Here is a 10,867-nt window from a genome sequence, read left to right as displayed (position 1 = left end):
TAACGGGACGTCATACTGTGTGTGGGACTGTGGGGGCATCACATCGCGTTTTGGGAGTATTATACTGTGCAACGGGACATCCTACTGTGTGTGGGACTGTGAGGGCATCCTACTGTATGGAGGTAGTAGTTGGGGTGGGCTACTCAGTATGTGTCCTTTCCTTCTGTCTTTCAGAGTCTGGAGGTATGTGTAAAACTTTGATTCCAGCCATGACCAATCAAGGTCTATAGTGCCATGAAGAGGACCTGTCATTTAACATATATATGTGATTTTTTTTTAATACGAGAAAATGACGCTGCTCTCCTTAATTTGGCATTGTTTTTCTTTCGCTTCTGCAGTTCTCTGTTCTTTGTTAGCCAAGAGGGCGTGATTCTCCAAAAGATGTAGACAGAGAAGAAGTGAGAATCCTGGCTCCTCAGATAAAAAGACTATATTTACATTTCTGGAAAGACGGGTTGCCTAATCTAAGGAACGTTGAGGAGCAGGAGCAAAAGAAAAAGAGCGCTGGATGCAGGAGAACACCAGGTAAAAAAAAAAAAAAATCAAATTATGGCATGTAACAGGTCTTCTTTAGCGACATTGTACTTTGACACCTCTGCTAGTCTTCCTATTTCTTCATCAGATCACCTGATCGTACTCTGCTCCTGCGGAATGAGGAAGAATAAATTCATCTTAACTAGTTTACATTGGATGCCGTCCTCTTGTGGTTTTTGCTATTCCATCTCTGGTACGCTATGTTACCTAACACCTAATTAGAAAAAAGTAGGCACACACACTGCAGATATAAAACAGCTCGGGCAGAACAGACCGGCCTTTATACGCCAACATTCACCAACAAACTGGGCCTGCGGTGGCAGACATAATACAACTTCATGCATGCATCTTATATAGACGTGGCAATGCAATCCTGTGCGGGGAGCCTTCTCCAGCGACAGACTGTGTATGTGGAAATGATATAAATGTTAAACACTCTGCCGGCACCTTCCATGATGGGATGTGCCAATTTACTACTTCAACGTGAAACTTTTTTTGCAGGTATCAATGGTTAATTCAGGACATTGGCTTCATTTATGCAGTAGCTACTTTTTTCTGGCAGGAACCTTGGTAAGAAAATTTTATTATGAGAATTCCAGTGGACCACCTGTTTAGAGATACGTCTATATATTTTTACCTATTTGTTTATATGTGCTAATCAAAAGAACGAAGACTTGACTAAGGCTACTTTCACACATCAGGTTTTCGGCGTCAGGCGCGATCCGGCGTCGTGCCGGAACGCCGGATCCGGCAAATGTTTAGTAAAACCGGATGTGACGGATCCGGTTTTCTGCCGGATCCGTCTTGTTCTTGACAGACAAAACCGGATCCGTCTCATCCGGTTCATCCGTTTTTCTATCCGTTTTTCGACGGATTACGCCGGATCCGGTTTTTAAAATTGACCCTTGTGGCCTTCCGAACGGGATTGGCTACTGGAAAACTATATATAGAGTGTTCCTACAGCCCTTCTTTGACAGGTTGTCGAGGAGAATGTGCAGGTTGGAGAGAAGAGCAAGTTACTGGCGAAGATGGATGTTGTGATTGGAAATATTTTGAAGAATTTGGCGGATTTTATAGCGGAGGCGAATCGTTTGAGGGTGATTGTTCTGGAGAAGGAGAGAGCGAGACAGCAGCGCATCAGGCATCGTAGACGACGTTTGTGGATCCACCCCATCACAGCCAAGAGAATGACGCGTGGGGTCTATTCTACACTCTGCATGGACCGTCGACGAAACCCGGATAAATTTTTTGGATATGTTCGGATGAAAATGGAGAATTTTGATTACTTGGTGGAGCGCATTGCACACCTCATAAGAAAAGCGGACACCTATTGCCGCTTCTCTATTTCACCCGCAGAGCGTCTGATGGTGACTTTAAGGTAAGCCACATTTATTGGATGTGATCGCATCAGAGCACACTTTCACTGCAATCTTGTTGGTGGTAGTTTGTATCTCCAAGTGTTATAGCTGAGTTTTGGTATGTAATGCTGTGATTTTAAATGCTGTGATTGTGGACGACAAACTCACATTTAGTGGCCAGAGTCAAGCAGCTGCTGCAAAGGCAAATAAAATAATGGGATGCATTAAAAGAGGTATAGATGCTCATGAGGAGAACATAATTTTACCTCTATATAAGTCACTAGTGCGACCACACTTAGAATACTGTGTACAGTTCTGGTCTCCGGTGTATAAGAAAGACATAGCTGAACTGGAGCGGGTGCAGAGAAGAGCGACCAAGGTTATTAGGGAACTAGGGGGTCTGCAATACCAAGACAGGTTATTACACTTGGGGTTATTTAGTTTGGAGAATCGAAGGCTTAGGGGTGATCTTATTACAATGTATAAATATATGTGGGGACAATACAAAGACCTTTCTAATGATCTTTTTACTCTTAGACCTGTGACGGGGACAAGGGGGCATCCTCTACGTCTGGAGGAAAGAAGGTTTAAGCATACTCACTGACGCGGATTCTTTACTGTAAGAGCAGTGAGACTATGGAACTCTCTGCCATATGATGTTGTAATGAGTGATTCACTACTAAAATTTAAGAAGGGACTGGATGCCTTTCTTGAAAAGTATAATATTACAGGGTATATACACTAGTCTCCTTAATATTGCGTTGATCCAGGGAGCTAGTCTGATTGCCGTATGTGGAGTCGGGAAGGAATTTTTTTCCCCAATGTGAAGCTTACTGTTGCCACATGGGTTTTTTTTGCCTTCCTCTGGATCAACATGTTAGGGCAAGTTAGGATAGGATATGGGTTGAACTAGATGGACTTAAAGTCTCCCTTCAACCTTAATTACTATGCTACTATGCTACTAATTGATTGTTTTTTAATTCCCCACAGATTTCTTGCAACTGGAGAATCCCTTTCGTCACTGCATTTCCAGTACAGACTCGGGATTTCCACCATATCTGGAATAGTGAAGTACACATGCCGTGCACTGTGGGACTCCTTAGCTGAAGAGTTTTTACCAGAGCCCACAACAGAGAGGTGGATTGAAATTGCTGACAAGTTTCAACAGATATGTCAGTTTCCCAACTGCTTGGGCGCTGTGGACGGGAAACATATCCGCATTGTAAAGCCAGCCGGATCGGGATCGGAATATTTCAATTACAAGAAATATTTTTCAATTGTCCTCATGGCCATCGCTGACGCGGAATACAAATTTATTGCTGTGGATATTGGGGCCTATGGCCGCTACAATGACTCTCAAGTTTTCAAACTGTCTGCCATGGGGCGTAAACTGTATGGAAACACCTTCCAGTTCCCACCACCTAGACCGCTGCCACAAACATCTGGTCCACCTATGCCATTTGTCTGTGTAGGGGATGAAGCCTTCCAGCTGTCAGAACACCTTTTGAAACCGTACTCTAGCAGAGGATTGACAAGAACAAAACGCATTTTTAATTACCGCCTCACAAGAGCAAGAAGAATGGTTGAATGTACCTTTGGTATTCTGACAGCCAAATGGCGGGTCCTATTGACTGCGATCAACCTCAAGACAGAAACTGTTGACGAGGTGATCAAAGCTTGCGTGGTACTCCACAATTTTGTTATCTGCAAGGAACCCATTTCCATTGAGGACACCTCTGAAGAAACCACCTTGCAAGATTACCATGACATTACCACTAGAAGTTCTGTGACGGTTTCAGTAATGAGGGACAATTTTGCACTATACTTTATGTCACCTCAAGGCAGAGTACACTGGCAGGATGACAGAGTGTGAAAGATTTGTGCCCTAACCAAACTTGTGTACCTTCTGTACCAACAGTATATACCTTTGCCAACCAAAGTTGGCTATCTTGTCATGGTCTCTATTTTTAGCTTTAGGCCACAGGTGTGTACCTGGTTGTGTTTTATGCAAAGTATTTCACCTTTTAACAAAAGTTGTGTACATTGTTATGAAATCACCAACAATAAACACAACTTTTTAGGTGAAATACTTTGCTTCAAACACAACCAGGAACACAACTGTGGCAAAAAGCTAAAATTTACCCACAGTTATATACCTGGTTTTGAATACCTTTTTACCTTTTAAATACCCTTTATTTAACCTTTTTTTTAAACATATTTCGCCGCAGAAAGAAATGACAGACAACCAGTGTAAACAAAAATGTAACTTTTATTTAAAATATTTTTTTGTTTGTAAACTGTTTTTAAAGTTAAAAAAACTTTTTTAATAAAGGTTTGAAAAAAAACTGGGCATTTTTTTTACAAAACACATCATAAATCTGTGTAGTGTGGGGTGGAAATACTGCTGGAGGGGCTGCGGGACACTTCGACACTGGGAGTGTGGAGAGAGGATTGGGATCGTGGTGGGGAAGGAACAGTTAGAGGTGATGGTGTGGAAAAAGCTACAGAATGGGTGGACATGTGGGAGGCAGAAGAGGTGGTGGGCGGTGGAGTGGAGGGTTGGGCAGGGACTGTAGGAGCAGATGATGTTGATGGAAAGTTGTATGGGGAAGGAGTTTGGTACGGGGAAGGAGTTTGGTACGGGGAAGGAGTTTGATACGGGGCAGGTTGCTGGAAGTGGGGAGATGTCTGGTACTGGGGAGGTTGCTGGTACTGGGGAGGTTGCTGGTACTGGGGAGGTTGCTGGTATGTAATAGGAGGGGGAGGATGGAAAGTGGCTGGAGGGGGTGCAGATGTAATAGGAGGGGGAGGATGGAAAGTGGCTGGAGGGGGTGCAGATATAATAGGAGGGGGAGGATGGAAAGTGGCTGGAGGGGGTGCAGGTGGAGGAACTACAGTGGTGGGAGGTGGAGGTTGGGAGGTAACCTGCTGTAGAGCACCGTGGCACGAATGCATTACATGCATCTGCTGGGTAGGAGATAGTGTTGCCATGCGCTCCACAACAGACCTGAAAAAGGTGTGGTTTGGCGAAGATCTTGCTTCTGAATGCATGGTTTGCAGAAGTGTCTTCACCTCCAGAATGCTGGAGTTGATCTGCTGAAAGCCTGCGGAGATTTGCTCTGACAAGACTTTTAGACAGTTCTGGAAAGATGCATTCAGATGCAAGAACTCTGGCGCATAACTCTTTTCCTGACCCCTCTGCCGCTGCCGCCCAGTACCCGCAGGTGTACTAGAGGTGGCAGGGGCAGAAGGGTGGGGTAAAGGGAAAGCGATCTCCTCACCAGCAGCTTCATGTAATGTAGGCGGCCACGATGCTCCTGTGCTGGTGGATGGGACAGATGGGTCGAATGTGTGGGAAGGCTGGGAAGGTGCAGATGTACCGGGGCGGTCGAAGTGTCCCTCGGTGCCGGTCTCCTCAGGGATCGCCTCAGAAGGGTCCAATCGTGCAGGCTCCCGAGTGCTGCTCACTGTGCTGTGGAATAAAGAGAAAAAAAAACAATTAAAATAGTGACATGGTATGGCCCTGGCTGAAAAAAAAAAGTTACATCTAAACATTTTTTTGTCACATGTGGTGTGTAATATTTACCTTCTGGTGAGCATTGTCTCCCGGAGGAACGACAGGGCTCGTGCGTACTTGTACTTGCTCCTGCGTCCTCCAGATCCACTCGGGGCCCGCATCTCTTTATTGAACTCCTTCTTGAAACGATCCCTCACAGACCGCCACCGCTTCACAATTCTCTCCCCTGAAACGAGAAAGGACAAAGTGGTTAGTATACAACATCAGTGTTTCCCAAACTCCAGTCCTCATGGTCCCCAGGGGTCATGTTTTCAGGATTTCCAAAGTAAATAGAAATCCTGAACACATGATCCGTGGGGACCACGAGGACTGGAGTTCGGGAAACACTGGTTTAAATCAAGCAACCGGTACTGTATATACTTACGCTCTTTAATCTGGGCCCGAGCTTCGAGGTCCTCCCAGCGGTCCACAAGGAGCGAACAGATTTCCTCCCAGAGTCGTCGGGTAACGATCAGGTCAGCGTGGCGGTGGTCAGCCATATTCCAGAGCGGCTCCCTTTCTCTGACGAGATCGATGAGGCGGTCCACATCAATCCCTCCATCCTCACCGTCAGAGTCGGGAGCACGCTGTGAAGGCTGTTAAAGAAAAAGACAAAAATAACATAATTAGCCTCCACAAAAGAAATGAAATAAAAAGTGCAAAAAAAACAAAGCAAAAATATTTATACTTACACGCTGGTGACCGCCGCGTTGCTGTCGCCGACGACCCTGGGAGGCACTGCGAGGACCTCTTGGCCGAGCACCAGATTGGGAAGACTAGAGAAGAAAACAAAAAATGTTATGTCTTTGGATGTAGGCATTTGTTTGCTGTGTGTGTGGTCTGCAGAACATTGTTTTCTATGTGTTGTGTGTAGTGTGATGTTGTGTTTCTGCGTTTGATGCAAAAAACTTACCAATTGTGAGCCCACTCCAAGTGTCTGTCCACCCCTTCCTTCTTCTTCTGGGAGCTCCTCTTCATCTTGTGATTCCTGTTTTGAAATAAAAGGCAATGAATAGACATATATTACAGAGATGATGGATTTTGGAAATAAAAACTTACCGTCAAACGCTGACGATGCGAGGGAGGGCTCCCAGAAGAAGATGTGCTGTCTTCCTCATGGCCAGACTCCATGGCTGTATGTGGTGTTTCTGCTGCTGCCATTGCTGCTGCTGCTGCTGCATCTATTGGGCGGCTGTTGAATAAAGAGAAACAAAGGGCCAATGAATATCTTGATATTCCATAGCCCTAGTTTGGAGGAATGGGGGATTTGATAATTACCGTCTCTCATCTGCTGCTGGACTCCCCTCCCGTTGTTCAGCATGCTGCTCCATTTGGGGTGGTGCTGATGGTGCTGCTGCTGCAGATGTCTGCTGCCTTCTCCTGCTCCTGGTTCTTGGCTTGGGTGGCATGTTGGGTGTGGCTGAGGGTCCCACTGTCTTGCTTTTATATATCTTGTGGGCAGAGCTACTGAGCATGCTCAGACCAAAGAAGCCGGATCCGGCTGTCGCCGGATCAGGTGCATTGCGGCGCTCATAGGCTTTCATTGTATGAAAAAGCCGGACACGCCGGATCCGGCGTGTCCGGCTTTTTCGCCGGAGACAAAAACGTTACAGTAGCCGTTTTTTCCAGACACCGGATCGCATCACATTGCCGGATCCGGCGAAAATCGGATGAAACGCATGGCCATCCGGCTCGATCCGGCTCTAATGCAAGTCAATGGGGGGGAAACTGGATCCGGCATTGCATTTCGCCGGATCCGGTTTTAGTCAAAAGCGCCGGATCGCGCCTGACGCCGAAAACCTGATGTGTGAAAGAGGCCTAATGGGGGCCCTCGCTTTTGTCAAAAGGTTGGAAGAGACAAGAGGCAATAAACTGCTGCTGGAAGATAGCATAATTCCAGGAAAAGCAAGAGTTAAATAGCTCGTACACATGACTGTATTTTCTGTCCGAGTATGATCCAAAAACACATACAGTGGGTACAGAAAGTATTCAGACCCCTTTACATTTTCCACTCTTTGCTTCATGGCACCCATTTGGTAAATTCAAAAAAGTTCATTTTTTTCTCATTAATGTACACTCTGTACCCCATCTTGACAGAAAAAAACAGAAATGTAGAAGTTTTGGGAAGTTTATTAAAAGAAAGAAAAACTGAAATATCACATTTCCATAAGTATTCAGACCCTGTGCTCAGTATTGAGTAGAAGCATCTTTTGAGCTAGTACAGCCATGAGTCTTCTTTGGAATGATGCCACAAGTTTTTCACACCTGGATTTAGGGATCCTATGCCATTCTTTCTTGCAGATCCTCTCCAGTTCTGTCAGGTTGGATGGTGAACGTTGGTGGACAGCCATTTTCAGGTCTCTCCAGAGATGCTCAATTGGGTTTAGGCCAGAGCTCTGGCTGGGCCAGTCAAGAATGGTTACAGAGTTGTTCTGAAGCCACTCCTTTGCTATTTTCGCTGTGTACTTAGGGTCATTGTCTTTTTGGAAGGTGAATCTTCGGCCAAGTCTGAGGTCCAAAGCACTCTGGAAGAGATTTTCATCCAGGATATCTCTGTACTTGGCTGCATTCATGTTTCCTACGATTGCAGCCAGTCGTCCTGTCCCTGCAGCTGAAAATCACCCCCATACCATAATGCTTCTGCCACCACCATGTTTCACTGTTGGGATTGTATTTGGCAGATGATGAGCAGCACCTGGTTTTCTTCACACATACCGCTTAGAATTATCACCAAAAAGTTCTATCTTCATCTCATCAGACCAGAGAATCTTATTTCTCATAGTTAGGGAGTCCATCATGTGTTTTTTTAGTAAACTCTATGTGGGGTTTCATATGTCTGGCACTGAAGAGAGGCTTCCTTAGGGCCACTCTGCCATAAAGGCCCAACTGGAGGATGGCTGCAGTGATTGTTGACTGTGGAACTTTCTCCTATCTCCCTACTGCATCTGTGTGTAAGGGGGTGGATATAATGTACTTCTTGCTTCCCTTCCTCTAATTGCCGTTGATTTGTTAATGTTTACATATTGCTAATATTGATAATGTATATGTTGAATGCTTGCGGTACTGCTACATATGAAGATGTATTACCACTCATTTTACTGGTACTGCCACATTTGTATATGTGTTACCATGCTCTTGAGACTGTGTTTCTTAATGTTATATTGTATATTTTGTAAAGTAATGTACATAGATATTTATGTACAGTTTAGAGTAAGTCAGTGCATCCTTTTTGGGGACATTAGAGGATGGCACTTTAGTAGATAGTTTTTATACATAGGGTAAGTTTAGTTCTGTTGTGGGCTACTAGATGGGGGCATACTAGTGGGCTTTATAGGTATAGCTGATAGGACGTTTATAGAGGGTTAATTGTTGGAGGGGCTGCCGGGTAGTAAGAGAGAAATTTGTAGGAAGTTAAGTCAGACGGGGCCAGGGTGCCCTAGTGTCCACATAGGCTATAGGCCCGGACAGCTTGGCAGCCACTCATCATTAAAGCGCTGCAGCCCACGTTACCCACGGCCACTGTGTGTCATAGCAGTGGACCAGAACAGGAAAGGAAAGATGTGGCGACTTATCGCCTGGGCAGATGCTTTTAGGGCAGGAGTCGGTTGGACTGAGGAAATGAAGGAAGTTGGAACTTCGATGAGATCGATATAGACGGGCCGGATGCTTTACCAGATGCAACCAAACCTGGTGACTGATGATTTCGAGTCTGGGGTGAAACAGGCAGAAGGAATTGTGATCATGGCAAGGTCAGGCAAGGAAGGAACTGGGGAGCAGTCTAGGATGGTTCGGTTCGGTCGTGTACTGCACAGGAGCGACAGCCAGAAAGGGAAAGATGAGGAAACAAGTAAATGTCATGATGTATCAACTGTGGATGTAACGTGTGAAGTATTCAGTAAAGAAAATTTTAAAGTTAACTTGGACTGTGTCTCCATTGCTGGGGGTTGCCTGGAAGAGGGACCGTCATCGTCTGGGAAGTGTCCAGAGGAAGCTGAACTTGGAGATGCAGGTACACTGAAGAGAGGAGTACAGTTTTCTGTAGGGGAAGGACTGGAATTAGATGTTGCAGTAATTCAGGTCCCTCCTTTATATGTGGAGCTCAGTCACAGTGATCTTGAGGTTCTTCTTTACCTCTCTCACCAAGGCTCTTCTCCCACGATTGCTCAGTTTGGCAGAACGGCCAGGTCTAGGAAGACTTCTGGTGATCCCAAACTTCTTCCATTTAAGGATTATGGAGGCCACTGTGCTCTTAGGAACCTTGAGTACTGCAGAAATTCTTTTGTAGCCTTGGCCAGATGTGTGCCTTGCCAAAATTGTGTCTTTGAGCTCCTTGGCCAGTTCCTTTGACCTCATGATTCTCATTTGGTCTGACATGCACTGTGAGCTGTGAGGTCTTATATAGATAGGACTTGATTTGTAAAGGCCACACCTATCAGTTTAACCCCTTTCTGTCATGTGACGTACTATCCCACCCATGTGCCCTGGTACTTAATTCCCAGGGATGGGATAGTACGTCACAGCGATCAGCGGCGCCCACGTGGCGAGCCCCGCTGATCGCGGCCGGGTGTCAGCTGATAATCACAGCTGACACCCGGCACAATGTGTCAGGGGCGGTCACGGACCGCTCCCGACATGTTAACCCCTTGCACACCGCGATCAAACACGATTGCGGTGCACCGGAGGTTAAAGGGAAGCATCGGCAGGGAGAGGGCTCCCTCCGTGCTTCCCTGAGCCCCCCACAGCAGCGCAATGTGCAGCGTTGATGCGGGGGGGCTCCATCCCTGCAGGTCCCCAAATCCAAGATGGCGACGGGGACCTTCGGGGACCTGCAGGGAGCTGGCTTCCTCATGCCTGAAAAAGCGCAGGCAAGGAGGAAGCCTGCTGTAGTGCCTGTGACAGATCGCTGATCTGTCACAGTGATCTGTGATGTGACAGATCAGCGATCTGTCATATGACAGGTATGTCCCCCCTGGGACAATGTAATAAAGTTAAAAAAAAGTGTAAAAATAATTTAAAAAAAAATATTCCCTAATAAATTCATTTTTTGGAAATAAAAAAAAAAGCAATAAAAGTACACATATTTGTTATCGCAGCGTCCGTAACGACCCGCCCTATAAAACTGTCCCACTAATTAACCACTTTAGCGAACCCCTTAAAAAATAAAAATAAAAAGCTAAGCAAAAAATAATGGTTTATTATCATACCGCCAAACAAAAAGTGCAATAACGCGTGATGAAAAAGATGCATATAAATATCCATGGTACCGCTGAAAACGTCATCATGTCCTGCAAAAAACGAGCCACCATACATCATCATCAGCAAAAAAATAAAAAAGTTATAGCTCGCAGAATAAAGCGATGCAAAAATAATTATTCTTTATGTAAAAGTGTTTTCATTGCATAAAAGCGCCAAAACATAA

General features: G+C 45.5%; 1 long non-coding RNA gene across 1 annotated transcript in view; it reads right to left on the bottom strand.

Annotated features, from left to right (window-relative positions):
* Positions 1–260: 260 nt before the first annotated feature.
* LOC141070399 (uncharacterized) overlaps positions 261–10,867 on the bottom strand; it is a 136,658-nt gene continuing 126,051 nt past the window's right edge. The window contains exon 4 of the long non-coding RNA XR_012226657.1: positions 261–644. This is a non-coding gene — a long non-coding RNA (uncharacterized lncRNA). The remainder of the gene's footprint in view (positions 645–10,867) is intronic.

This window comes from Dendrobates tinctorius, unplaced genomic scaffold, assembly GCF_039654945.1.
Source record: "Dendrobates tinctorius isolate UK_male_01 unplaced genomic scaffold, ASM3965494v1 ptg000014l, whole genome shotgun sequence".
NCBI lineage: Eukaryota > Metazoa > Chordata > Amphibia > Anura > Dendrobatidae > Dendrobates > Dendrobates tinctorius.
Note: the sequence above shows the minus strand (reverse complement) of the source record. Positions and strands in the feature narration are given on the sequence as shown.